The 27,531-nt window shown below is 41.2% G+C and overlaps 1 long non-coding RNA gene across 2 annotated transcripts; it reads left to right on the forward strand.

Moving 5' to 3' along the window:
- Positions 1-1,009: 1,009 nt before the first annotated feature.
- Positions 1,010-21,155, forward strand: LOC142826724 (uncharacterized). Of its 2 annotated transcripts, none has more exons than XR_012900937.1 (4): positions 1,010-1,202; positions 12,425-12,519; positions 18,730-18,928; positions 19,334-21,155. It is a non-coding gene; the product is annotated as an uncharacterized LOC142826724 (long non-coding RNA). The 2 variants fall into 2 exon arrangements; XR_012900936.1 differs by lacking the exon at positions 1,010-1,202 and adding an exon at positions 10,634-10,689 and having other exon boundaries at positions 19,334-21,154.
- The last annotated feature ends 6,376 nt before the right edge of the window (positions 21,156-27,531 follow it).

Here is a 27,531-nt window from a genome sequence, read left to right on the forward strand (position 1 = left end):
ATTTTCTAGCACTGAGGATACAAAATATATAGGCACTGACGATACAAAATCCCATTGTAGTTACCTACAGTTCTTTATAAATTAAACTTAGGCTCCTAAATTAGTTAGGTATTGCTGCAACATTGACCACAGCAATCCCTAAATACTGTTTTGAATTTCTGTTTCAACTCAAAGGGTATGTCTAGACTACATGGCTCCATTGAAGGAGCCATGTAGATGAGTTTATTAGACATAGGAAAATGAAGCATCGATTTAAATAATTGCCACTTCATTTACATCAAAATGGCTGTGGTGCTGTGCCAATCAGCTGTTTTGCGGCACAGCTGGGCAGTCTGGATTCGCTGCAGTTGACAAGGGAAGCCTTTGTCGACCGCTCCGGTAAACCTCATCTCATGAGGCATACTGGAGTGGTCAACAAAGGCTTCCCTTGTCGACCGTGGTGCGTCCAGACTGCCCCGCTAATCCGCCAAACAGCTGATTGGCACAATGTGGCAGCCATTTTGATGTAAATGAAGCGGCAATTATTTAAATCGCTGCTTCATTTTCCTATGTCTAGTAAAATCACCTAGACATACCCAAAATGTCAAGACGTACCCAAAACGTCAATTTCAGTTTTTCATCTTCATTTGGGACAAGAATAAATTTGAAAGTTGGAATTTCCTATAGGATGGCAATGTCAATTTCTGGCCAGCTGTATTGCGTACATATGGTGGGCATGTGTGTTCACATGTATGTATTATAAATAGCACACATTCACTATGGTAACTTGTCCCCAGGAGCGGCCCGAGGCCGGCTGCAGCAGCTGGTGCCCCAGGGAGAAGGTGCAATCGGCGCCCCCGCCTGCACGGCCGTCAATGGCGTGACGTAATCACAGGGTGACCCGGTGCTCCGTGATGTCATCATCGGGCGCCCGGGCCAGCGGTGCCCTAGGCAACTGCCTAGTTTGCCTACCCTCATGGGCTGCCCCTGCTTGTTCTGCTACATGTCCATTATAAGTAGGCTAGTTAATTGTAGGGGTCATGGAAGATCTGGGTGTTGAATAAGGATTTGAAGAAGGAAAGGGCTTTATAGTTTATTTTAGGACAGGAAAAGTGGTAAAAAGAAGGCATAAAGACATCTGTGGCAGAAATGGGCAATAGGAGAATCTAAGGAATCTTCATTGGTCAAATAAAGGGAGTGGAGAAGCAACAGAAATTGCAGAGGTGAGTAGAAATGTAATAAATTAAAACAAATCTGTGCTGTTAAATAAACTGTATACCTGAAAGCAGAACAAGACACTTGAATTTTAAGGCTGTGGAGTACAGGGAATGAATGGAGTGATTTACGGAGGAAGATGAGAGGCTCAGAATTACAGACAAGCACAGTGAGCTTTACAGCTGATCCTTTTTTATGAATCTTAGGGAGATGATTTATGTTGGCAAAAGATTTAGCTATTTGGACTAAAAAAAAGTTCAGATTTTAGACCCTCTAGATGTGCAAGTTAAAAGAGATGGAAGAGTCAAACATGGTCCCGGATTAGGGGCCAGAATGACAGAAAAGATATACTGTATTGGTGAAAAATGTGTTAATTAACAATAGATTAGATTAGGAGACAGGTGAACGTGGATTACCATAGAGGATCATATATTTGGATGGGAAGATGTTACTGAAGGTTTGGGTGCATGCAGATAAGTAATGGAGAGAAGTGGGTGTGGAATCCATACATGTCAGAAATCAATCCTGTTTGGCAAGTGGACCTGGTTAAAAATGTACAAAAGCTTTAGAAAAGCCACTTGAAGTTGTTTGGAGAGAAGGGGAAGAAATAAGACATCAAAAATTGAAAAGGTTCATCAAGTTCTATTTGACAGTTCACAGGGTGGAAGTGGAGGAAAAGATGAATTTGAAGTGAAGGAAGTCCATATCATTATGAGACTTCCTCCAAAGGCATTCAGCTTCACGGGAGCAGGGACAGAAGAAAATTGGGATGAGCAATGGGCAGGGATCTGTGTAATTGACTGCATGTGTTTGGACAGAGTTGGTGGGAGAGCCGAGTGAGTTTACAATTAAAATGGCATTTCGTATAAATGTGTATAGACACACACATGTCATCAGTGATAAAGATTTGGCAAGGCACTTTCTGCTACTGTTTACATTTATGTTAAATCATTGTTATAAGATTCAAATGAAAAAAAAAACCCTAAGTGTACCTTCAGGCAGAATTTTGGATCTGCATTTCAAATTTAGTCAACAGTTGTGCTGATGATGCATGAGAGAGAATAGAAACCTCATTCTCCCAGGACCATGTTGAATCTGTATTGCTTAGTAGAGGAAAAAAGGATAAATATGTATGTTTATAGCTAAAAGTAAATAGATGTGATTTTTTTTTCGCACAGAGCAGATCTATGAGGTAAGAAGGTGCTGTTTTTACGCTCTCACTTTTCAGAATAGAAGAACATTTCTAAAGGATCAACCTCTCTTCTTCGAATATGTAAATGTTACTTGGAATATTATCAAAACCTTGTTCATCTTCATGCAGTGATCAATTTTCATTCTTCCAGAAATTATTCTTTCAAGAATTTACTTAAACGTAACAAAAGAGTTTGAAAGGTATTGTCTATTGCAACATGTTTAGGATGGAGATACTTATTTAAAGTCAATTACTTCGTGATCCTTTTACATCTACCATAATAGGAAGAGGAAAACATGCAATAATGCTGACATCAGTAAGAACGTATCATTTATGTGCATATGTTTTGAGAGGTTGACAGAGAATACTTGACCTTGAAGGGAAAGAGTGTATGGGGAGTAGGAAGGAATATTTTGTACTTTAGATAGTAATATTTTCAATGCCTCAGGCTTGCATTGATTGTCTTTCATTACTGCTCCTGGGTATTAGGACCAAGTATTGAAAAATCCTTGTCTGTATTAACTAAAGGGAAAACACACATACTTTTGTTACTATTGCTGTGTAGAAAAATCATTTGTTTAATTACTATTGCTACTAAGATCATATTTACAGCCATGCACATATGAATGTATTATATCACTATTAATTGCATATTTAATTATCACTATTTTGTAATTTCCAGGAATGCAACTTGTACTTTTCAATAAGTATAACATAATGTGGACATTTTAAAAGTATAGAAAACAAAGCATTCCATAATATATAATGCATATAATATATAAGTCATAGCTTCTTTTGATGGAAGAGAAATAAGGATGAAAATGATACTGTGTGAAGGAACTTGACTGTTCACCTACAATATATCCAAAAAAGTGAAAAATTAGCATGCCAGCATTGACATGCAATTAAGCCAGTGTTCTGGGGAAAGAGTGCTTATGGGTGAAACCTGGAGGCAGGAATTGAGGAGATTCTACAAATGGTCGGTGGACATTAGAGTGTGTTTTTCATAGGTATGGCACACCTAAACCTACCCAAGTCTTCAAAAAGACTTAATAAGGCTAAAAAAACATGATCTTCTGAGGTATTTGTGTGTCTCCTTGAGGTGCAAAGCACCCTCACCCCACATTGTTACATTCTGGATGTTAGGGAACTCCAGGGTTGGTACAATCAGGCCCTAGTCTTCTGGGTCCTGAAAGTCACTACGTGCCTTACATAACATAAGAACATAAAAATGGCCATACTGGATCAGACCAAAGGTCCATCCAGCCCAGTAATCTGTCTGCCGACAGCGGACAGCACCAGGTGCCCCAGAGGGGGTGGGTGGACTGAAGACAATGATCAAGCGATTTGTCTCATGCCATCCATCTCCAGCCTCTGACAAACAGAGGCCAGGGACACCATTTCTATTCCCTGGCTAATAGCCTTTTATGGACCTAACCTCCATGAAATTATCTAGCTTCTCTTTAAACTCTATAATAGTCTTAGCTTTCACAGCCTCCTCTGGCAAGGAGTTCCACAGGTTGACTATGCGCTGTGTGAAGAAGAACTTTCTTTTATTAGTTTTAAACCTGCTACCCATTAATTTCATTTGGTGTCCTCTAGTTCTTCTATTATGGGAACTAATAAATAACTTTTCTTTACTCACCTCTCCACACCACTCATGATTTTATATCTCTCTATCATATCCCCCCTCAGTCTCCTCTTTTCTAAACTGAAAAGTCCCAATTGCTTTAAGCTCTCTTCATATGGGACCCGTTCCAAACCCCTAATCATTTTAGTTTCCCTTTTCTGAACCTTAGACTCCCATTGACTTCTTTAGGAGCTGAAGGTGCTGAAAAACGTGCAGGAAGACCATAGAATCACTATAGACTGATTGTTAGTAAATTTCCATGGTGCAACAGGGTGGCACTCACGTCCTGCGAGTACCCCCATCTGGTCAAATGTATATGCCTGCATTCATGCTGTTCTTCAGGTTTTTCAGCTACTCAGCCTTCTGGCTGAGTCTCACTCTGTGTGAATCACAACCCTTTCAGGGGTACACACTTAACAGGGGTCCATCTCACTGCCCTCTGTTAGTGTCCTTCTTGTCAGTTTTTTCCCCCACTCAGGAAATAGTGGTGCTTCTTCTCCTCTTGCACACAGTTCCTTGCTCCTAGCTCAAGGCTGAACATCAGTTAATCATAGTCTCACAATAGCTCTCCCCATGGAGCTCTCCAGGGTGCTGCTGCTCCCTCAGTCAGCCAATCACTCCTGATCTTCTCTCCCTCAAGATATGGGCTGCAGCTGACTGTTGCTGTGCTTTGCAGCTCCTTTTATAGGACTGTTTCCTCCATAGCCACTCTAACCTCCTTGGAGTACTTCTCTGCCTTCTGCTGGGATGGGGTGGGGCAAGGCCACAAGCCTCCAGCAGGGCGCTCTGGGGCCTGGTCCATCTGTCACACATAGTATCTCACTTTTTCTCTCTATTGTCAAAATAAGCATTAGCATTTCCTGTTTATGTCCTTTATTGGTATGTAGGGGTTTTTTTCTTTTACAAAAAAAGTCCAGTAAATTGCTGAGAGTAGGCAATAGAAAGAAAAGATCAAACAATTAGAGATGTGTTGTAACTAAGACACAAGTTCTGAAAACCAGCTTCTTTAGGCTACTTCAGATACAGATTCAAATTCTGTATTTTGGGCTTGTGTCCAATGGGAAGTGAAAATGTATTTTCTCTTCAATATGTTTATTCGTGTGATCATCTCAGGTCTTTCATTGTGAGGCTTCTAGCTATATCTGGCATAATCCCACTTCTCAATAATGCATATTTTTGTAAGGGAGAGATGGGAAGACCTTGGGGGGTTTAGCTGATCGCCATATTTGGGGTAGGGAAGGAATTTTCCTCCAGGGTAGATTGGCAGAGGCCCTGGAGGTTTTTTGCCTTCCTCTGTAGCATGGGGCACAGAACACAGCTGGAGGATTCCCTGCATCTTGGGGTCTTCAAAGTATTTGAAGGCTTCAATATCTGAGATATAGGTGAGAGGTTTATTCTAGGAGGGGTGGGTGAGATTTTGTGGCCTGCACTGTGCAGGGGGTCATACTAGATGATCATAATGGTCCCTTCTAACCTTAAAGTCTATGAGTCTATGAGTAAGAAGAACACAGCAAGGTTTTTTTGTTTGTTTGTTTGTTTTTATTTTTTCTGTGTACCACTACGCTCTCCTTCAGTTCAAGCACTTGACAATATGATACATGCCATAAATTTCAGAGATGAAATTATATTAAATTATGCATTTTTGATGTCAGAAGGATAGAATACCATGCAAACCATGCATTGTACCCATCAAGTGACCTAGGAGATTTGTGCAAGAGACAAAACTGTTTAAATAAAAAAAAAACCTTACTGCTAATTTTGCCCATGACCTTAAAAGGTCATTACTTATGTAGTCCCCTTACTAAAGGTGCCTCTGCTTATTTTCTGGGAATACCCTGTGTGCTGCAACCCAGCCTCACAGACTACAATTCCCATGAGCCTTTGGGAAAAACAGGAAGGAAGTGACTCTTGTGTGGGAGATCTGAGTCTCTCCACATGTCTGGAGGAAGACTCAGCAGTCTGTGGACTCATCCCTCTGGTTTTGGAGTAGAAAGGCAGCTAGGCTGCCCTGGAGGAGTTTGATCCAGTTCGGGAGCTGTTATGTGGCAGTTACAGACTGGGACAGTGAACCTTTGGAACTGGGAACTAGCAGGCTGCTTCTGATTGCCCTAGAGGGGAGGCCCTTTGGCTCTACTTGCATCTAAAAGCTACTCTGCATCCCTCACACAGAAGGAGACTGTGAGTAACTGGGCATCTTTGGGGAAATACTGCTTGGGACAGACCTCAGAGATACATACTAATTCTGGGTTCAAAGAGAGGCAGAGAGACCAACCCAGTGAACCAGAGCTGCTGCATAGTTTGGACCCACATACATCCTACCTACAGAGACTCTCCATTGCTGCTGAAATTCTTCAAGCACGTCCATGCAAGCAAGAGTCTGGGACTCTGAGTCCAGAGGTGTGCACACTGGGGTGGGATAAATATTGGCAGCTAGTTAAGTTCCTTTTACTTCTGTGTACTTTGTTAATTGATGCTATTCACTGTTAATTTGTTAACGCCTGTTTCTTTAAGTTAAGTAAAGGTTGTTCATTCTAATGCAATCTATTAGATGTATATTATTTATGATTTGTAATTGTTGTTCTGGAGTTAGATCCAGTTTATTGCTGGAATAAGTTTGTTCCTGGAGACTCCCAAGGCACACCAGTGTGTACAGGGCCAGCCAGGTGGAGGCACCATCACTGTACATTCTTTATGAGCAAGGGTCTGCAGCAAGGGGGAGAATAAGTTTTCCCCAACCAAACAACATCACCACTGGGGTACTCAGGATCTCCTTTTATGTCAAGACCATCAGGCATCCCGGCACACCTGTGAGTGTGACCTGATCTTGAGTAACCCAGGGAGGAAAAAGAGGGTTACACTTATACCATTATTTTTCTTATATTCAATTCTCATAATGTTTGAATGATTTCTTAATAATTTGACATGATCATAATTTCATATTATATTTCGCTGTTACCTTTCATTACATTGATTTTAGCTGAAAATCACTCCATGATTTTGCCTGCCTTTATTCTAAAACTTTCATCTTTATATGATCATATAGCCATGTACTTTGACTTTCATCTGCTATCACTTTAGTCTTCTTGAGGAAGAAGCCAGGCATAAGCTTCTGTAAAATGCCTGCATTCATCAACTGCATAACAGTTAGGGTTGCCAATTTCCCATTTTTTCAAATGACAGCATTACAGGTCCCACTAGTGCTTATCCCCCTAGCGTTGGACTCACCCGCCACCTGAAGAGCCAGTTTAAGAGATGCTGACATACAGTCTGACTATCCAATAAAGACTTAGTGGGACCAAGGAGTCTCTGTCCCTATAGAGAGGGTCTGGGCCCCTGGGATGCTGAGAAGGCATGATGGGCTGACACAGGCAGCAAAAGTGACTGCTGGCTTTGCTTCTTGAATGCTGTGTGCTGTCGGGATCCCTCCTCTTACAACAGTAGCTGCTCTTCCTGCTCTCTTGGGCTATGTCTAGACTGCAGGCTTCTTTCGAAAGAGGCTGTTTCGAAAGCATCTTTCGAAAGAGCCTCTTTTGAAAGATCGCGTCTAGACTGCAGGCGGATCTTTCGAAAGAGAAATCCGCTTTTTCGAAAGAGAGCACCCAGCGAGTCTGGATGCTCTCTTTCGAAGACGGCCTCTTTACATTGAAGAACGCCTTCTTTTGAAAGAGGAACTTTCGAAAGAAGGCGTTCTTCCTCGTGAAATGAGGTTTACCGCCATCGAAAGAAAAGCCGCGTTCTTTCGAAATAATTTCGAAAGAACACGGCTTGAGTCTGGACGCAGGGGAAGTTTTTTCGGGAAAAGGCTACTTTTCCCGAAAAAACCCCTGAGTCTGGACACGGCCTTGGTGACAGCTCCTGTGGTAACCAGACTTTTGCTGTCCAGTCAGTCTGTATGCTGCCCAGGTCTCATTTCCACTGGTCTTTCTGGTTGAAAACTGGACACTGAGAAACCCTAATAACAATACTGGAGAAAAATGGATGCAGCATTTTAGGCAAAGTACCCTCAAACTTGGTCTGCCTACATCTCTCTCTAGTCCACTCCCTGTTAACAAAGTCTAGAAAATGGCAGTGAGCCACAGTGAGAAAGTTGTTCTTCCCTACATTATTACCGGTAATATTTGTGCCAGTGAACCTCTTCCACCTTAGCCTACCAGGCCAAAGATTCCTTTTTCCCAAAAGCAGACAGTGGAGGGAGGGAAAAGGATCTCCTGTCTTAGTCTGAGAAACCCCAGCTGTCCCTCTATTGATGTGAATGTGGTGCCCACAGTAACTGAAAGTACAATGAGTGGGATTGTAAAAATCTAATTAAAGAGGAGAGGACCATCTGTAGGAGTCATCCATCTTCCTCTTCGTTTAGTGAGGAAGGACTGGACAAACTTCTGTGCTTTCAGAGACTCCAGGAGAGCAGAGAGAATTGAAGCCAGGGCAGGGGAGTGCAAGAGCCAGAGAGCCCATTTACATGAGTTTTCCACTCCCCAAGCAGGCCCACAACGCTCTTATATAGAACTGTTTTCAAGTCCACCCGCTTGTGAGCTTTCAAAGTGAGCTTTCCCTTGGCTACATTGGCTCCCACTGCAATGGACCCTCTCTCTCTCCTGCACCCCCATGCACACATTCGTCTGGAAAAAATCTTCCTTTTTTAAAAATAATATAATATACATATGCAATGTGAAATGCTACTGGATAGGACATTTCAACATGACTGTGAAACCAGTGCTTGAATTGTTGCCGTTTTTAAAGTGATACAGCAGCCCAAAGAATGTTAAGTGAAATTTCCAAGTATTCATGACAGCTGGAGGATGAATACAGAACACAACAATTGTTTTCCAGTTGAATTCTGCTCAATATATTGATTTGTAAATACATCATCAGTTGGAGGGAGAGCTCATTGTGTAAGTAGGTTTCAGAATATCCAGTGTTCATTTCCTTTTCTTGCTCTAGGCCAGTTTATCAGTGTTTGTTTGATATAGGATTTGTAGGAATAAACTAGGTTAGCCAATAATTCTGTAATACATTTATGCTACAATAAAACAAACAGACCATTAAGAAAAACTCAGATTCGTAGTGTATTCTTCATACAAACTAAGAAAACAGAGGAAGGGGGAAGAGGAGAAACATACAGAGCTGATGGAAGAAATAATTCTAGCAATATACTAGGGTGAAAATATAATCCACTAGCTGATGTCTCACTTGCTGAGACATTATAGCGATAGAAACCTGTTTGCAGATATTGAGTCATGCGCATAAAGAAAACACATCACAGTCTGAGAAATGTATGAGAGAGAGGATGTCATATAGTTGATTACATTTATGATCATATGGCTAACTCCTTTGAAACAAAATCAGGACATCAATGGAAACAAAGTAATAGCAATAAAATGTTTCATTGTGCTCTGTAGAGGTGAAATCTACATTTTTATTTATTTATTTATTTATTTATTTATTTATTTATTACCACCTGGAAGGGAATTTCACAATTTTAAGGGAGGTGGCAAAAATACTTTGTCCTTCCTCACAAGTTTGACCACTGAGATTAACCATGTCACCCTTCCTCTGGAGCAAAGCTGTACAGGAATGACCTGCTCCCATATCAAAGGGCATAACTGTGATGGGCCTTTAAAGATGAGAACGTCCACCTCTAAATTATCCTGGTGTGCTATGGGAGGCCATGTAGTTGGCAGAGTGTCAGCATGATGCATTGGTCAGGAGATGGTTACTGTATTTTGGATCAGCTGGAGTTTTGAAAGGTCTCAGTGCTCATTACCAAATATACTCCACCGGCACAAAGGTGGAGATTAATATGACCAGATTCTCATTTGACAATGGGAGTCACAGCCTTCATAGATAAATGCCTTCATAGATGCCAGTCATAGATAAAAGGTGATGTTTGGCAACTATACTGTGACAGAGTCAAGCCAAAGGGCTACAGGAGAGTGGTGGTGGTGGTGGTGAAATATATTAGCCCCATACTAAATGGCTATGTCTACACTGGCATGATTTTCCGGAAATGCTTTTCCGTTAAAAGCATTTTCGGAAAAGCGCGTCTAGATTGGCAGGACGCTTTTCTGCAAAAGCACTTTTTGCAGAAAAGCGTCCATGGCCAATCTAGATGCACTTTTCCGTAAAAAAGCTCCGATCGCCATTTTCACGATCGGGGCTTTTTTGCAGAAAACAAATCTCTGCTGTCTACACTGGCCCTTTTGCGCAAAAGTTTTTCAGAAAAAGACTTTTGCCCGAATGGGAGCAGCATAGTATTTCCGCAAAAGCACTGACAATCTTACATGAGATCGTCAGTGCTTTTCCGGAAATTCAAGCGGCCAGTGTAGACAGCTGGCAAGTTTTTCCGCAAAAGCAGATGATTTTGTGGAAAAACTTTCCAGTCTAGACACAGCCACTAGGTCTCTATTCCCATAGCAAGGGCTGATCCAGAACCAGCAGGATCCTGCTAGAATCAGAGTAAGCAAGCCAATTAAAACACCTGGAACCAATTAAGAGGCTTCCAGACTCAAGGAAGCCAGACTAATAAAAACATCTGGGTATCAATTAAGAAATAGTTGAGACTGGTTAAAAAAGGCTTCCTTTCTGGTTGCTCAATATACACAGGAGGAGCTGATGAGAGCAAGCAAGCAAGCAAGGAAGCAGCTACCAGGAGGAAGAATCTGCGGGAAGGAAGGTGCTGGGGAAGTCTGTATAAAAGCAGCAAGTGATTTGTAGCTGTTAACAGAGACATTGTAGACAGCTGCTATCAGAGGGGTTTTGGAATAGGGATTTGTCCTGTCCTGCTTAGAGGTGCTCCAGGGACTATGAAGTTTGGTTTCCCTTTCCCCTCATACTGGCCAATGATGAAAGTAGCTCAACAAACAGCAAGCTGGTGTCTAAACTGAGGGTTGTTGTGAGCCTCTGAGGCAAGTAATCCACCTGAAAGCTTGGGACCCAGCAAGGTTAAGGAGGAGCTTTGTCACAGTAGCTATTTGAGGTATCCTGAAACAGGGGAGAGGCCACAGAACTCCTAGCCAATAGATAGAGGTGACTAATTGACAGAAGACTTCTTCAGTGTTGGTAGACTTTTTTTTTTAAGATAGCTATGGAAATGTTTCCTTTCTTCCTACATATCTTGCTTGGGCTTAGTTTTCGCTCTCTGCTTTTCAGCCACTGAGTTTAGCCATGTAGTGAGATATTAATGATGGAACTTGATTTTCCACTTTTCCACTAATAGGCAGAGCACTAAAAATTCCTAGAACTGGGAGATATCAGAGGAAATATTTTGGTGTTGAAAAAACAAATGTAAAAATGTTTGATGTAAGAGCATTTGAACTAGAATTGGTGATACTATTGAAGAGTGTATGCCCTATAGTTACACAGTGACATCTGTCTTCCTGGTTCTTCCACTGGTGAATGGTTTCCACTGATGAGTTTTGTAAGCACAGGTAATGAGTAATATTAGATCACTTCTTCCCTGTCCAAATTATTTGTTGATTCTCTAGAACAATGGATCTTGTTTTGTGATGGGGATTTCTAGGTGCTGCTGTCATCAGAGAAACAAATAATAATGAGCAGTAGTGGTTCTAACTAGCAAAGAGTTTGGTCATTTGGGTGCAGTCCATGCAAGTCAAACACAGACAGAGGGACTCTTATCATGTCTGACCAATTTTAATATTTAACATACATTTTAAAGGGCATGAAAATAGTTATTGCAGAACCAAGATAAAAAAATTACTAATAGTCAAAGTGGGATTGCATGCTTATGTGGAGAAAAAGAATACCCAGAGTAAAACTATTAATGCAAACAAAAAGGTCTGAAAGGGATACTAATGTCTCATGTTTTAAGATGTAAATGTACTGCTAACTAGTTAAAAATTTGGACCATCAGGAGGCACATTATCCCACAGTTGCCTATTGTGGATGTTTTGCATTAAATAAACCACAGGTATGCTCCAATATGGTTATTCTTATCTTCTCATGTGAGGATATGTTGGAAATCCACTTGCTTACATGAGGTTCTTACTAATGCAATGTGAAATCAACCACTTCAAATGTCCCATTACAATTTTACTAATCTTCTACTTTTGGCCATGTCTAGGATGCCATTGATTATTACCAAACCCATTAGTGGTCATTTAATATGAACATCACTTTATTAATAGTGTTTAAAAATGTGAATCCGATTCCTACGTAATTACAATCTGTGCTTAATTATCTTATCAAAGCCGTGTTTATGGCAGCATTCCGCAGTGAGTGAAGAACAGTATTTCATGCAGCTAATTTATTTTTGTTCTCTCCTCTCTGCATGAGATGTTAATGAAAACATTCATAGCTGGAAAGTGCATGCATCACTGTTCTTGATAAATGAAAGTGACAGCATTCATTTGTTTTAAAATTTCACATCATCTGTTTTGCTTAACCTTCAGGTACAGAAGTAAGTCAAGTAGATTCTTCTCTGGAGAAGTCTGTCTTTAATATGCCACAAGATGGTAGTGTTTCAGAATACTACTGTTATATTCAAGTAAGGTGTGTTTATTCAAAGTCATTTGGTATATGCTGGTATTGTTTAAGGGTTAAGGTTCACAGGTCAGCATGAATATAATTAACATAGTAATAGTCTATATATATTTAGGACGCTTTCATCCAGAATCCAACCAAAGATACCTTTTAAAGTGTATTCTGTATAGGTAGATACACCCATACGGAATGGGCAACTCAGAAATACCACCACACTTGGCATGAAGTGCGATGTCCTTTTGTGCACCAGCAATACTGCACAGGTATTTTTAAACAAGGGAAAGTGAGAATAGGTTCTTCATTTTCAAAAATGAAGGCATTTGGACACATAGGAAACTAAGTATTTACCTAGTAAACAAGGTTTAGCCACCTAATACTTTCACAAAATATTGTGGGATCCTTAACACTGACTACCGATTTATATCTCATCTGAGAAATCAGTGTGCTTGCACATCAGATGTGGCTCCTGATTTAGTATTGTCTCAGGTTTATTATCCAAGTACTGACTAGCTCCAATACCTCACAGCTTGAGATGTGACAATCTAACTGTATGTCTATAGTATCTTAAGTCTGAAGAGGTCTACACTAAAGACCCTTACAGCATAATGAATCAATTGGCCTGATCAGCTATTTGCGTGAGAACATTATTTTTCAACATTCTATCATAAAAAAAAATAAAGCTATGGATGTTCACCCCAACTGATGACCCTGCTCAAAATTCTTAAATGTATGTTGCAGCATGATAGCATTAGATGCCTTTTTATTCCAGCCTTTATCCTTGACCATAGCACAGAACCTGTTTCTTAAATAGAAAAATATGACGTGTGTTCTAGCTTGAGATGTAATTTCTGTGGCTGGCATTCTTAATACATGGATAAAACTGTCATAAATGAGCAGTAGTGGATCAGGAACATTGGCTCTTCAGCTCTTATTAAATTGAAGACAAACATTCTTCAAGGGGAACATAAAATTGAGGAGCTTAAAATAAATGAGAATGCATTCCATGTATACTGCATGTCTCCCATTATATAGTACTTGGCAAAATAATGAAGAAACTGACATCATGCTGTCAGACATGCGTCTTGAATAAAAATGTTAAAACAAAACCATCCGGAACTATTTGCATTTCATCTTCTGGAAATAAAATGAATAAACTCCTTCAGGGATAGAAAATGTTGAGCTATATCTAATAAGGTCTCCAAGAAAAACAATATGGTTGTTTTAAACAAAAGAAAGGGGTTACTTTTTTCTGCTGGATACTGCTCAGTCTATAGGAATTTGTGCTCAGTAGGCAAACCTATAATTTGATTCATTCATCTCTTATAGGCTATATCATATTGAATGAAAAATGGATTATCTGTATTTGGTAGTTTGCTCCTCTAGTGAGTGTGTGAGATTTTTTTTTCCCCTCTACTTTCATATGTGTTTGTGTTTAGAAACTAGAAACCATTTAGAGACTAGAAACCATTCAAGAGATGGTCTTCAGGATAAGGCCTGTAGGAGCTTATACATTTGTGGTCTATGAACAACCACTCTGGGATATAACAGTTCCTTATTTTGCAACCAAAGTTATACTAAGCAAGATTAATGTAGTCAGGCCTCCCTGAAAAGTGTTTTGGGATCTAAGACTTCTATTACTTAGGTACACAGACTGTTTACTGTAATATCTCATCAGGATCAAATGAAGTTTGTTTAGAACTAGTCTTGGAGCAGATCATGGTGGGATGGGAACAAAAAGCCTTTACTCTTTCATTCTTCTAGTTGTGTTACTTGTTTGGTCATTGGATGATTTCCAGGAAGGAAAGTTATCGTATCTTGCCTTCAGCAAACTCAGCCTAAGAAACTAGCAGCTACAATGCTGATCTAGATTATACATTTCTGGGCCAAACACTGAAAAGTTATTAATGCTGTGATGTGAGAGAACATTTTATGAACTAGCCAATTAGCCCGTCATAAGACGGGATTTTCAGGTCTCTCCTCCACATCAGTCTTCTCTCCTGAGCCTCCGGTCTCTCGCTCCCCCCCTCTCTCTTCTCCTCCTACTGCCTCCCCCTCTCCCCCTCTCTCAGCTCTCCTCCACCTCCTGCCTCGCTCTCTGTCTCTTTCTTTCTCTTCTCCTCCCCCTCCTGCCTCTCACTCAGGGGACCACGGAGCCCAAAAGGCCGTTTGGACTCCACACTCCCTGTGCTGCAGGGGGAGCGTGAAACCCAAACGGTCGCTTGAGCCACTTGCTCCCACACGGCGGCCCGGCTGAGCATTGCAGAAGTCAGCAGAGCGCCATGGCGTGAGGTGAAGGGGGACGGGGCGGTGATGTTCACACACAAGGGGCAGGGCCTGGAGCTGCTGTCACGCCGCAGATCACCGCCCCGCCCACCTTCACCTCCAACCGTGGTGCTTGGCTGACTTCTGCACTGCTCAGCCGGGCTGCCGCAGGGGAGCAAGCGGCGCAAGCGGCTGTGTGGGCCCCACACTGCCCATGCAGCACGGGCCGCCTGGAGGGAACAGCCAGCATTTCAGGCAACAGCTCCACCCAGAGGGAACAGCCAGCATTTCAGGCAACAGCTCCACCCAGAGGGAACAGCCAGCATTTCAGTGTTACAGAGACTCGGACATTGGGCTACTATATATATGATTTCAAGGTTATTGCCGTGGAGAAGCTGATTTGCGTGCAGATATAATTTGCAGGATAAGAGGGCAAAAATAAGTTAATGGGCATCACACAGTGACAAGCACTTTTGAGAATATGGGATAACTTTCTTAACCCACCAAATATAGGTAAACTGATTATGGACCGGGAAGTTACATAGATTTCTCCCCCCTCCCCCTGCCTTCCATTGCAGAGATAATATATGCTAAATGACTTAGCATTTAAACCTCATATGTAGGGCCTGATCCTACAACTCTTACTCTCTCAAGTAGTAAGTTCACTGACTGAATAAGGGTTTCAGGTCTAGAGTATTAGAGAGGACTTGGGACAGGCTTTCTGACTAAACTGTCAGAACAGGCTTGTCATGCAATTAGCGGTGGCTTCTAAAGAACTGCGTGACCAGTGTGCTGTTTCAAAGTGGAACATTTTGATGAAATTGTAAGAATTTTTGTCTGGGCCTGTTCTCCAATAACACCTACTTACCAGAAATTTGTCCTTCTGATCTTTCAGCAAGTCCTTCAACCACAGGGCACAGGAAAATGGAACTTTGACATTCATCCAAATCTCTGTAAAATGACCAATTAACACTGAAAGAAAAAAGACTACAATTACATTAACAGACACATTATGACTAGGTTCAGTTGTAAACAGGGCAGAGATTTTTAAACAGGAAATAGCAAGAGAAAGTATAACTCCTATTTGAACTAGCTTCGCTTCTCAAATATCTGTCTTTGGACAGTGTGTCCATATCTGTGCCCATCCATCTTAACTATCTTATCTATTAATTATATTCACTAGCTAGACTAGATGAAGTGTGAAAGGTCGCATGTGTTTGCATGAATTGTATTTGAAGAGAAAAGCAGACCACAATAAGTAGCTCATCAGACAGATGTAGAGCGATCAGATTTACATGGTAAACTGAGTGCAAACAAATAACGTGTGTATGTCTAAGAACAAAAAAAAAAAACGTAAGCCATGCTTTGGAGATTGTGGGGATAATCAGTTGAAGATGAGCTCCAAAAGAGCTAAGGATGCATAATCAAGGGAACCTAGATAAGGAATAGTAAGGTAATTTTATCTCTCTTTTGCACTGGTCTGACCACTGCTGGAATAATTCATAGTGTTCTGGTGTTCACACTTCAAAAATAAGGTTGATAAATTGGAGAGGGTTTGGAGAAGACCGATAGGAATGATTAAAATATTAGAAAGCATGGCTTACAGTGATGGACTCTAAAGCACAATCTATTTAGCTTGTCAAAGAGAAGGTTAAGGGGTGACTTGATTACAATCAATAAGTATGTACATGCAGAACAAGGATTTGATAATAGGCTCTTCAGTCTCTCAGCTAAAGGTATAACATGATATAAAGATGAGAAGGAGAAGCTAGAGGAAATTGAAATAAAAATAGGATACCAATTTTCAACCATCAGAGTAATTAACCATTGAAATAGAGCCATTTAACAAGGATTGCCATGGATACTCCATCACTGGCAATTTTAAAATCAAATTTTGATGTTTTAAAAATTATTTTATTTATAATTGTTTTGGGATAGATCTATGTTCTATGCTTTACATGAGATCAGACAAGATGAACATAATGGTCCTCTCTAGTCCTGAAATCGACAAATTTGTGAAATAGTTTTGGAAGCATCAGAAGTGCTGCCGTGACTTATTATCAGGTAGGCAAACTCCTCTAGAAGTACCTTTGCAAGTCTGCAGTTTCCCAGTTTATCCAAGATTTGTCCAGTAATCCAATAATCAAGGAAAAAAATTGGATGAGATAAATATTGTCTTTAAGATTAGCTTATAAAAATAACTGGAACAAGTTCTTCAGTTCCATTGCACACATTTACAGCTGGCGATGTTCCTGATCAATAGCTTCTGACATTGCAGTCAATACAAATTTGCAGCAAAGTGAAGAGTTAGAGATGGTACTGTAATGCTAATGTTTCAATTAGCAACAGGAAAACGTGGTTTGTTTTGTTTTCTTTTCTTTTTTTAACAATAAGATCCTGATATAATTAGAAAATTCAGAGGTGAAATGGGGAAACAAATGATTTTTAACAAGACAGATTTGGATCTTTAAGTTGTTGGCTAAGGAAGTTTTCTAAAAGCATTTTTTATGCAGAAGTTACATGTCACAATAATAGAGTAATAAAAGTGTTTTGTTAGTCTCTAAAGTGCTACCAAACCATTTGTTGTGTGGTTTTTGTTTTCTGTAGCAGACTAACTTGGCTACCCCCTAAAGCCCCTAAAAGTGCATTATGTTGGGGCAAAGTTGTATGTAAGAGTAATTCTTTAAGGATCTCAGCAACACATTTCCAGCATCCCTATTATTAGATTCCATGTGGGAGAGAACACTCTCAAGTGTCTAGGCTTATCCTTTCAGAATATGACCTCAATGTCAGCCCTTAAAGTAATCTGCATCAGTCCTGCTGCTTTGAGGTGAAAGTGATTTGGCGTCAGGCTTTCCGGGTATTTTGGCTCTGACTCCAGGAGCACCCTGTATGACAATGAAGCCCAGGAGGCATTGTAGGTACTTGTGTAACATTTGTGTTTTCAAATTTTTTGACTTGAGGCTGCAATGGGTCAGTGGGGGTGCACTAGAGCATTACCCAATACACAGCTGATATGTATAAGTGGTTTGCATATAGGCCTTGAGCTTGAGATGCTGTATTTAAGAGTTGTTCTCTGTTGATTTTGGGTAAATGAACAATACTCTTTGTCTGGAAGCACTGGAATGTAATGAGTCTGTTAAGCGGAGCAGGAAGAAAATGCCTGTTCCTTTCAAATTAAATCTTGTGTCATGGCTCTGTGCCAGCACTACCTTAATCTTTGAACATTTATGAATTGAGGCAACCATGAGCTGATTCCTAAACAGAGAATCTAGAAAGTTTTTGTGATGCAGCTATAAACCCAAATGTTACCCTGCGTTCAACATGCCTCGAAGCAGTGCTGGTTCAGCTTCTGTTATAAAGCACATCAATGCTTCGGTTCCTTGGTGTGATCCTTTGCTGTTCCCACTCACCTGTGCAGATACCATGAGGCAATACTCCACCGAATCTGCAGTTCATTAGCATGTAGGCACTACAATAAGAGTATGACTATACTACGAGCTTATTTTGAAATAAGCTGTTTCAGGATAAAAACTCTAAAATAGCTTATTTCAAAATAGCACATCCACACTACGAATGTCCATAGAAATAGGGCAGAGCTATTTTGAAATAGTGCCCATGCTGACTGGATGCTGAATCACATTTAAAGCCTCCCACAACACCCTTGGCAGGGCATCAGGACAGTAGTTAGCCTCAGGCATCAGCTCCAGGAAGTATCTGAGGCTTGTACTTAAAGGGATCCCCCCCGTACAGTCGTGTCTCAGGCTCATCACCTTGGTCTACCTCCTCAAGGGACAGCAAACTTTTCTCACTGCCTGCTCTGGTTGCCCTTGAGGACACCACAGCATTCCCAGCCATGGAGCTGCACCTGCTCGAAAGCAGTCGCCAGCTCTTAGACCTGCTGTCGCACCTCCTGGTGCAGTTATTACAGGCTGCCCTCCTGGCTCTGCAGGAACATTACCCACCAGTCCCTGAGGGGCATCTCTTCTCCTCTCTCCATGTGCTGCTCATACAGCACAGCCCCTTCTACCTTCCCCTGCACACAGTGCACCACTGCTTCTTGTGGTGGGACTGCATCTTCATGAAGCAGTGGGATGATCAGCAACGGCTCCAGAATTTCTGCATGTGGAAGGACACCTTCTTGGAGCTGTGTGAGTGGCTTGCCCCACTGTCAGGTGATGGGACACACACATGCAACCTGCCACTCCCCACTTTCCCCCTTCAGAAGTAGGTTGCCATCACACTGTGGAAGCTCACCACAGATGCCACTCTGTTGGGAACTTGTTCGGTGTGGGGAGATAGACCGTCAGGGCTGTGCAGGTATGACTCGTGCTATTGTCCAAGGAGGTTGATGAACTGCTGGAATGGGGCTTCCTAGGGAGAGAGCTTCCACTACACCCCTTTCCCTAGAAGGTTTGTCAGTCCCACCTTCACAAAGCTCTGCTTGGGATGTGGTGAGTTGGGGTTGCACCTGGTGTGTGGGAAAGAGGGTTGGGCTTAGGGTACTCCTGAGAGCTCTGGCAACCCTGTGATTCTCTGTTTGTCTCCTTCTACAGGTGGTGAGGGCCAGCAACCACCATTCTGCTGCTCATCATCTTGGGTGACATTGACCCCTTTGTCACCAACTTTGCCTCCATGGGCTTCCCCATCTGCAGGGGAGCCACTGACAGCACCCAGATCCCCCAGTTAGTTTATGTGGATAATGTATCATAGCTTAGATAATCTTACCACAGTAGTGTAGACTTGGCCATAGTTGTCCCTGGAAATGAGGCCAACAGTACTCCTACATCAAAGGATTGCAGTGCATAAATTCAATTTGTGGTCATTAGTGTATTGCCACTTTGGCTTTGATGCAAGTCTGCTCCAGTGCCTCTTGCCCAAAGCTTGATAGGCTCCACGCTAATAGCAGATGACAGTCCTGACTTGACTGGGAAAATACAAGGGATTTGGAAAGCCCCCTAGGTAATGGCCAGTATCCCAGGATTTGAGCTCACATTTCTGATAATCTGAGAGCTGACATCAACACTCTACTTGGCTGCCTTGGCTGCCTCTTGGAGGGCAGAGAATCTCTCTTGCTCTCTTCATAACCTCCTGTGTTAAGAACTGATGCTAGAAATGTTTGGGTTGTATTTATTTTTCTATCTGACTAAAATTTGGATCCATCTTGTAGTGATGAGGAAAGATGCTGCCTATACTATTCTGAGATTTTGCATGCTTGGAAAACATTGCTGGTTGGCATGTAATAACCCTCCTTTTATTGCGTTTATATTGTCTTGTTATTACTCCTTTTGTCAGTTTCACAGTGATTCATAAATCAGAGGAAACCTTTAATCAAATAATGAATCCCACCATTTTATGCTTCCAGCCTTTTACCTTCAAACAAATAATTAAAGACTTAGATAAACAGTTTGTTAGGAGGATGGGCCGTCTGCATGCTGCCAATGTATTTCCCTTTTAATATGTGATGAGTCTGTTTCTACTTGCTTTTTTTCTGCTTATTTCATGTTTACAATCTGAGTTTTCTTGATCTTGAAGAGAACATAGTGGAACTCTTGCTGTTTTGTTTTGATAGTATACTGCAAGCTTGCCAAGTAGAGCTAAGCAAACTTTGTATCACATTGGAGACACACTTGAAATATTGAAATTTTCCAAAAAGTGGATCTTCTAAAAATTTAGATTCAGAAATGCCCGATATTTGGAGAAACTTTGTATCTGTGAGGGAAGTTTAGCAGCAGAACCAATGGTACTAACTTTCTATTGTGCTGGTGGGTGATGGAGCTACGTTCTGTGCCCACTCTACCTCTTTCCCCAAGGTCCTATCCTAGCATGCCTCTTCCTATTCCCACTCTACTCTATTCCACATCTTCCCACCCTGTTCTGATTTCTACCCTGCACGTGCCCCAGCTTTGCTCCTCTTCCCTTCCTTTCACCTCCTCCATGCCATGGAACAGCTGATGTGTGTTGGGCAGGAGGTTCTGGGAGGAAAGGGAGGTGCTGACTGGGGAGGCTACCATCCACTGTTTTTTCCCCAAGGATGTTCCAGCCCTAGATCTACTAGAGGACAAGTGCTTCTGACTAGAACAAATTACAGTGGAACCTTAAAGTTACTAATATCTCAGAAATGGAGGTTGTTAGGAATTCTGAAATATTCATAACTCTGAACAAAACACTATGGTGTTTTTCTTTTCAAAAGTTTACACATGAAAAAGGGACTTAATACAGCTTTGAAATTTTACCATGTAGAAGAAATTCTTCTTTCTCTTTTTATGTAGTTTACATTTAACACAGTACTGTCCTGTATTTGTGGCTGTTGGGGTTTTTCTGATCTCTGCTGTAGCCTGCTTGCGTACTTCTGGTTCCAAATCAGGGGTATGGTTGACCAGTCATCATCCATAACTGTAAGAACATAAGAATGGCCACACTAGGTCAAACCAAAGGTGCATCTAGACCAGTATCCTGTCTTCTGACTGGCCAATGCCAGGTGCCCCAGAGGGAATGAACAGAACAGGCAGTCACCAAGAGATCCCTCCTGAATCACCCGTTTCTAGTGTCTAATAAAATAGAGTCTAAGGACGCCATTCTTATCATTCTGGCTAATAAGCATTGGACCTATCCTATGTGAATTTATCTAGTTCTCTTTGAATCATGATATAGTCCTGGTCTTCACAACATTTTCTGGCAAGGGGTTTCACATGTTGACACGGTGATGCATGATGAACTTCCTTTTGTTTGTTTTAAACTTGCTATCTATTTTCATTTGCTGACCCTTAGTTCTCATGCTATGGGAACAAGTATAAACTTTTCCATATTCACTTTCTACAAATTCATGACTGCTGTGGAGAGCTCTATCATATTCACACACACCCTCCTTAGTCTCTTTTTCTAAGCTGAAAAGTCCCATGCTATGCCTAGACTGTGGGGGGTGGTTCAGAAAAAGATACGCAAATTGTGAAGTGTAATTTGCGTATTTTTCCCTTCTTTTTTCCTCTTCTCTCTTACCCTCCTCTCCCCCCCAGAAGAGGCTTTTCTGAAATTTGGCCCATCTATCCACGACCAAACTTCAGAAAACCCTCCTCTTTCAGAAAGTGCCTTTATGCTTCTCACCTTGAGGAATACAGGGATGCCGAAAGGGCGTGCCCCCTTTTTCAGAAACTGTTCTGAAAAAGTGGACACATTCTCTGGTATCCCAGAAAATACACTGCAGTCTAGATATAGTCCCAGTCTTTTTAATCTCACTTCATATGGCACCCATTTCAGACCCCTAATATTTTTGTTGCCACTTTCCCTATTTTCCAGTACGCATTACTTTGCATTTATCAAAATGAAAATTCATTTGCCATTTTGTTGCCTAATCACCTTGTTTTGTAAAATCTTTTTGAAGCTCTCCACAGTCTGCTTTGGGCTTAACTAACTTGAGTAATTTAATATCTTCTGCAAATTTTGCCACCTCCCTGTTTACCCCTTTCTCCAGATCATTTGTAAAGAAATTGAATACGATTGATCCTCGTACAGACCCTTGGGGGACATCACTAGTTACCTCTCTCCATTCTGAATTCTGCCCTTTAATAATTTATTCCTGCCCTTTGTTTTCTATCCTGCCAGCCTGGGGAACATGCCGGGCTTGGAGAAGGAGCACAAAAGGAGAACATCTTCACTGACTTCCCTCCTTCTCAGCTGAAGTAACCTTCCCTACCAGTTCTTGGGCAGGTGCAGGAGGTCCAGTTGCTTTCGACCTTTTCCTGTGGTGGCTTTGCCAAACTCAGAGTCTATGGGTGTTCTTGCACAAAAACTTGCGGAGCAGCTCCACTACATGTGCATTCTTGCGCAAGTAAATTTACAGTAAAGCATCAGAAAAGAGAGCTTCTTGGGCAAGAGTTATTCCTCTCCCCACAAGGAATAAGCCCTCTTGTGCAAGAGGGCAGTGTGGATGGGCAACAGAGGTTTCTTGCTCAAGAAACCCCTGTGGCTAAAATGGCCATCAGAGCTTTCTTGCGCAAGAGTGTGTCTGCACTGCCATGGACGCCCTTGTGCAAAAGCACAGCTCTTGCACAAAAGCACATGGCAGTGTGGACACACTCTTGCACAAGAATTTTTGCACAGAAACTCTTGCGCAAAACAGTTCTTGTGCAAGAAACCTGCAGTGTAGACACAGCCAGAGAGAAGCAGGGTGACCATATTCCCCTGTGCTGAATACACAACACATGGTAAAATTATTCATATTCAAGTAAGTTCAATGGTAATCAATCAGAACTATGCAGTAAAAACATTCAAATTAACATCAAGTGAGCTGAGCTGCTATTAAAAATATTGCATAGTTAGATTCTTTTTATTTACCTTCATATCTTTAAGGGTTTGCAGTTAACATAGAGACAGGACACGCACTCCCATATACCTTTCACAGGGGAGTGACCGACTGACAAACCCAACCCTTCTTGCCTGGTCCTCCCCGTCTCCATGCCTGGCAGTGTAGACACAGGACAGAGTCTCCTCTCCTGCTACCTGATGCTGTGTCTTCCCAAGGCAACAGTGGAGATCACACAGATCACATGTCTCCCTCCCCATATTTCTGCAAGGGTTTACATCAGAATATGACCAGCCTCTCTCTGCATTGGGTGGGAGGGAAGGGACAGGAGCTGCTTCCAGCTGTAGAGGATAAGAGTGAAGGGCTGGTCTGACCCATGTCTTTGCAGAGCTCATCTCTTCCTCCCACTTATACTCCTTTGTGACTGGAAGCAGCTTATCTCTTCCTGCCTGCACAGTGTCAAAAGGCAGCTCACACCTCTACACTGCTGCTGGCCATCAACATAACCCAGCTACTACCTGTCCCCTGGCTACAGTATGGGGAGGAAGGGTTAAGCCCTAAGGATGCATTGCACACCAGGAGCCGAGGAACCTGACTGCAGGGGCTTCTGTGAACCGAGCCAGAGAGGAGTAGGGTGGGTGAAGAGGGTGCCCAAGGGGCGCTGTGGAAGCAGACGGGGAAGTAAGGAACCTGCTGGCCAGTCTGTAGGTGAGCTGAGGACTGACCAGGGGCTGGTTCTCTGCACAGTGCTGGCTGTGGGATATAGGATATGGAGGAGCAGCAGAGCTGGGAGGGATGAAGGGGCAAAGCAGGGCAAGACAGTGAGAGGAGAAGCATCAAAAGGGCCAATGGACAAGCAGTATGTGTGACATATAACTGACCTCACCATACTTATCAGCCACCACAGCTCGCAGTGAGTGGCAGCCAGAAATGGGACATGGGGAAAAGCTCTGCTGGCTGACAGAAGACACTCAGGCTGCGTCTAGACTGGCATGATTTTGCGGAAATACTTTTAATGGAAAAGTTAAAGTGATGGGGAGAAAAAAGAAAATATGGGACAATTTGCCTATTTTTGAGAAAACCTTGGGACACTTGCAGGAGGTTGAAATATGGTACCATTCCTTTAAAAATGGGACATCTGGGAACCCTGGAGAAAATGGACTCGCAACACTAGATGGGCTGAGCCTTTACCCTTGATTTTAGTTGTTTAATGGGAAAAGGGGGATTGGTAGGATGTGCTCCCAGAAAGCAGCAGTTTAGCGGAATTGATTTGTCTGGTATTGTGCCCTGGACTCAGATTGGTGGAGTGATTGTCCAGGGTTCCCCTACCAACTTCTAAGGAATGAAGAAATCCCCAAAGACAGAAGAAACAAGACCTCACAATATTAATCCAAGGGAGGCCTGGAGCCCTTCATCTGACCATAGAACTATTGTTTGCCAGACTCTGGGTGGAGGGCTGAGTGATCAGAGAGGGCACATCATTGTAGGGCTGAAATGCTAATCAGCAGGGTGTGTACAGGTGAGGGGAACTTGTTAAACACAAGCTCAGCTCTAGCTAGGGAAATAAGAAATACAGAGGGAAGTTCAAATATTTTTAAAGCACCAAGAATAGTCTTGTACTTCAATGGAACTTTCTTAGGAAAAATAATCCTCTTGTCGTTAAGGCACTGGACTGAGACTCAGAAGATCTGTATTTGAATTATTATTTTGCCATGGATTTCCCATCCCGTCCTTGAATAAGAAACATAATCTTTCTCTAATTCAGTTTCCCACCTTTAAATGTGGATAACCCTTTCTCCCACAGGTTCTCTCTCTCATTTATTTACTCGGTCCGCTCATCTGGCCAAGGATTGTACACATATTTTTAAAACGACTAACACAGTGAGACCACAATCTGGTTTGAGGCTTTTAGAAACTCCTGTGATAATAAATAATAGCATATACAGTTATGCTAATATGCAATATAATATTAAAATATGTTCTATTTACAGGAAACATTCCAGCCTTCCTTTATGGGACATATTGTCTTTCCACTGCCAACTGAAATAAGAGTGCCGGTTTCTGAGACAGGAATCTCAAAGCTCAGACTCTTATTTTCTATTTAAGTTTTAATTTTCTTACTCCTATTGGAATTTCATCCAAATTCCTAATGTTTGATTTTTTTAATGTATAAATATATAAAAATTCAACATGTGAACTCAACATTGAAGTGGGAAAAGGCCAGGGCACACAATATAGACATAGACAAAGATAAATAGATGGCAAAAGGACCTGCTACAGTGGGTTATATATAAAATTTGCTCATAACATCACAGAAGTAACTCTCTTTTACCACTCTAAAATTGAGTTGACATGTTGAGTTCAGGATCTTTTTTTCAAGTGGACCCTGTGCTGATTTCATAATTCTTAATTTTGCTTTATGATGTCTTTATTTCCTGAGTATCAAAGAAAGTGCGGAGGTGAACTAATTTGTAGACCAACAGTGTTTTGTTGGTAGACCAACACAGCGTTTTGTGTTCTATCTAAACTGCTCAAATCCGCTGTGTCTTTTATACTCTGAATTACTAAAATATTCACTTTGATAGTCCATCAGGCACAATATGTGCATTCAAAAGAAACCCTGATTAATGGCTCAGCTCCTGAAGCAAATCCAACATTTCTAAGCTTTAACATATTTTTGCTAAACGAATGAATTAATTCACCCATTTTAAAGCACAACTGATATTTGTTAAGGGTTTTTAAAATCCCTGACTATATTAGGAGATGTCCTTCATGCCATGGGTATGTAGGAACAAGGCACAACTACAGTGATGATATTCAGGTTGGTGCTATGGGCAGAACAAGGTTTGTTTGAGGTGAAGGTAAACAATTCTCTTTGGACAGGAAATGGCTGATTCCTCTTTCTGACATTGTTTATATCAGATACTGCTTGTAGAAAGACAACAACAAATCTTTGTCTGAAGAAAGAGAGGATGCTGAATTGGAGAACCTTTATATTTATCCCCTCCTCCCATTGTTTGTTTTACAATAGCTTTAGCAAATAAAGGGATGTATATTAGACCCAGGACACTTAGCCTATTAAGAAAGATCTCTGCTAATATCTGGGAAAACCAGCACATTAAATATTGTGTTAGGGCTAGGAGTCAGAAGATACTAATTCTTTCTAAGTGACACGAGTATAATTTTTTGTAACCTGGATGCATATAATGTGTTTGGGGTTAGAAAATAAAGACCGGCGTTCCTTTCCGAGCACTGTGGTATGTCACATTGATTAATAACTCCCACTAATTCAACTGAAAGATGTGAGACTATTCACCACAATACATTATCAGGCTTTTAATGGTTAATTTTAGCCTCATATTTAAGATCTTCTAAATCATTAGTGATCAGTAATTTATTGTTCATGCTGTGAATGTATTAAATAACACGGTAAAATTTTTCATGGACAGAGAGGAGAAGGGAAGCTTATTTATAATGATTGAAAAAGATAATTTTCCCTGACAGAAAATTTTGAATTTTAGCAGGAATTCAAGTTCCAGAAAATTTCAGCTGAAAACCAATATCATTTGGTGTATGAGTATTTAGTTTTTTAACAAAAAATCAGTTTTCTGTGCAGGGCAGACACTACTCATTAAAAGTAGTTTATTAACCAATAACCTGATTTTCCCCAGAAAACTGTTTCAATGGAAAATTTTCAATTGAACCATAGTTATTTAACAGAGTTTCACAAACTATTCCATTGATAAGTCAGCTTTAAACTTATTCAGACTTTGTCTGAGTCACTATCTGTGAGAAGTGGCGCAACATTTTAAAGCATTTAATCAGGGATAAATGTGAATCTGGTTATTTTATCTACTATGCTAAAAAGTAACGAAATAAACATTCGTTTCTCAATGTGAGGATGTACATTTCACAACTCCCACTAGAATTAATGGCATTTAGACAAGTACATCTTGTAGTTTGTCAATATGAGGACAGACTGTAAAGTGTATTTTGTCTCTCTGGTTCATGTTGTCTTTTGCAATCTGTTTGTCTGAAGCATATGTACCCAAGTCTAATACATCACTCATATGGTAGCAGATGTTGAGGAGAAGCTTCAATATTTATCTGTGTATCTCCCAGGAAGAAGGCAGTGTGCAAAATTATCAGAACTTATCCAAACATTTGACTAAAGCATTTCTTTCCCTTGAATTTCTACCATATTTCTACGCCTTTTCACTTTATTGATAAGCTGGTATTGTGGATTTGCAGGGTACCTTCTTGCACCCATTAAGAGAATAAATTGATGAGACAGTGGTATTTGTCATCCCATTTTATTTCCAAAAAATGTATGCAAAGTTTTTTTTTCTCAATACAGCTAACCAGATAACATAAGGCAGTTTCTTTGCACATGATCTTAAAACATGTCAGGATATGTAAAATGAATAGGGGTCTGGGATAGTGGTAAGGAGT

The sequence above is a fragment of the Pelodiscus sinensis genome, chromosome 2 (assembly GCF_049634645.1).
Source record: "Pelodiscus sinensis isolate JC-2024 chromosome 2, ASM4963464v1, whole genome shotgun sequence".
Taxonomy (NCBI): domain Eukaryota; kingdom Metazoa; phylum Chordata; order Testudines; family Trionychidae; genus Pelodiscus; species Pelodiscus sinensis.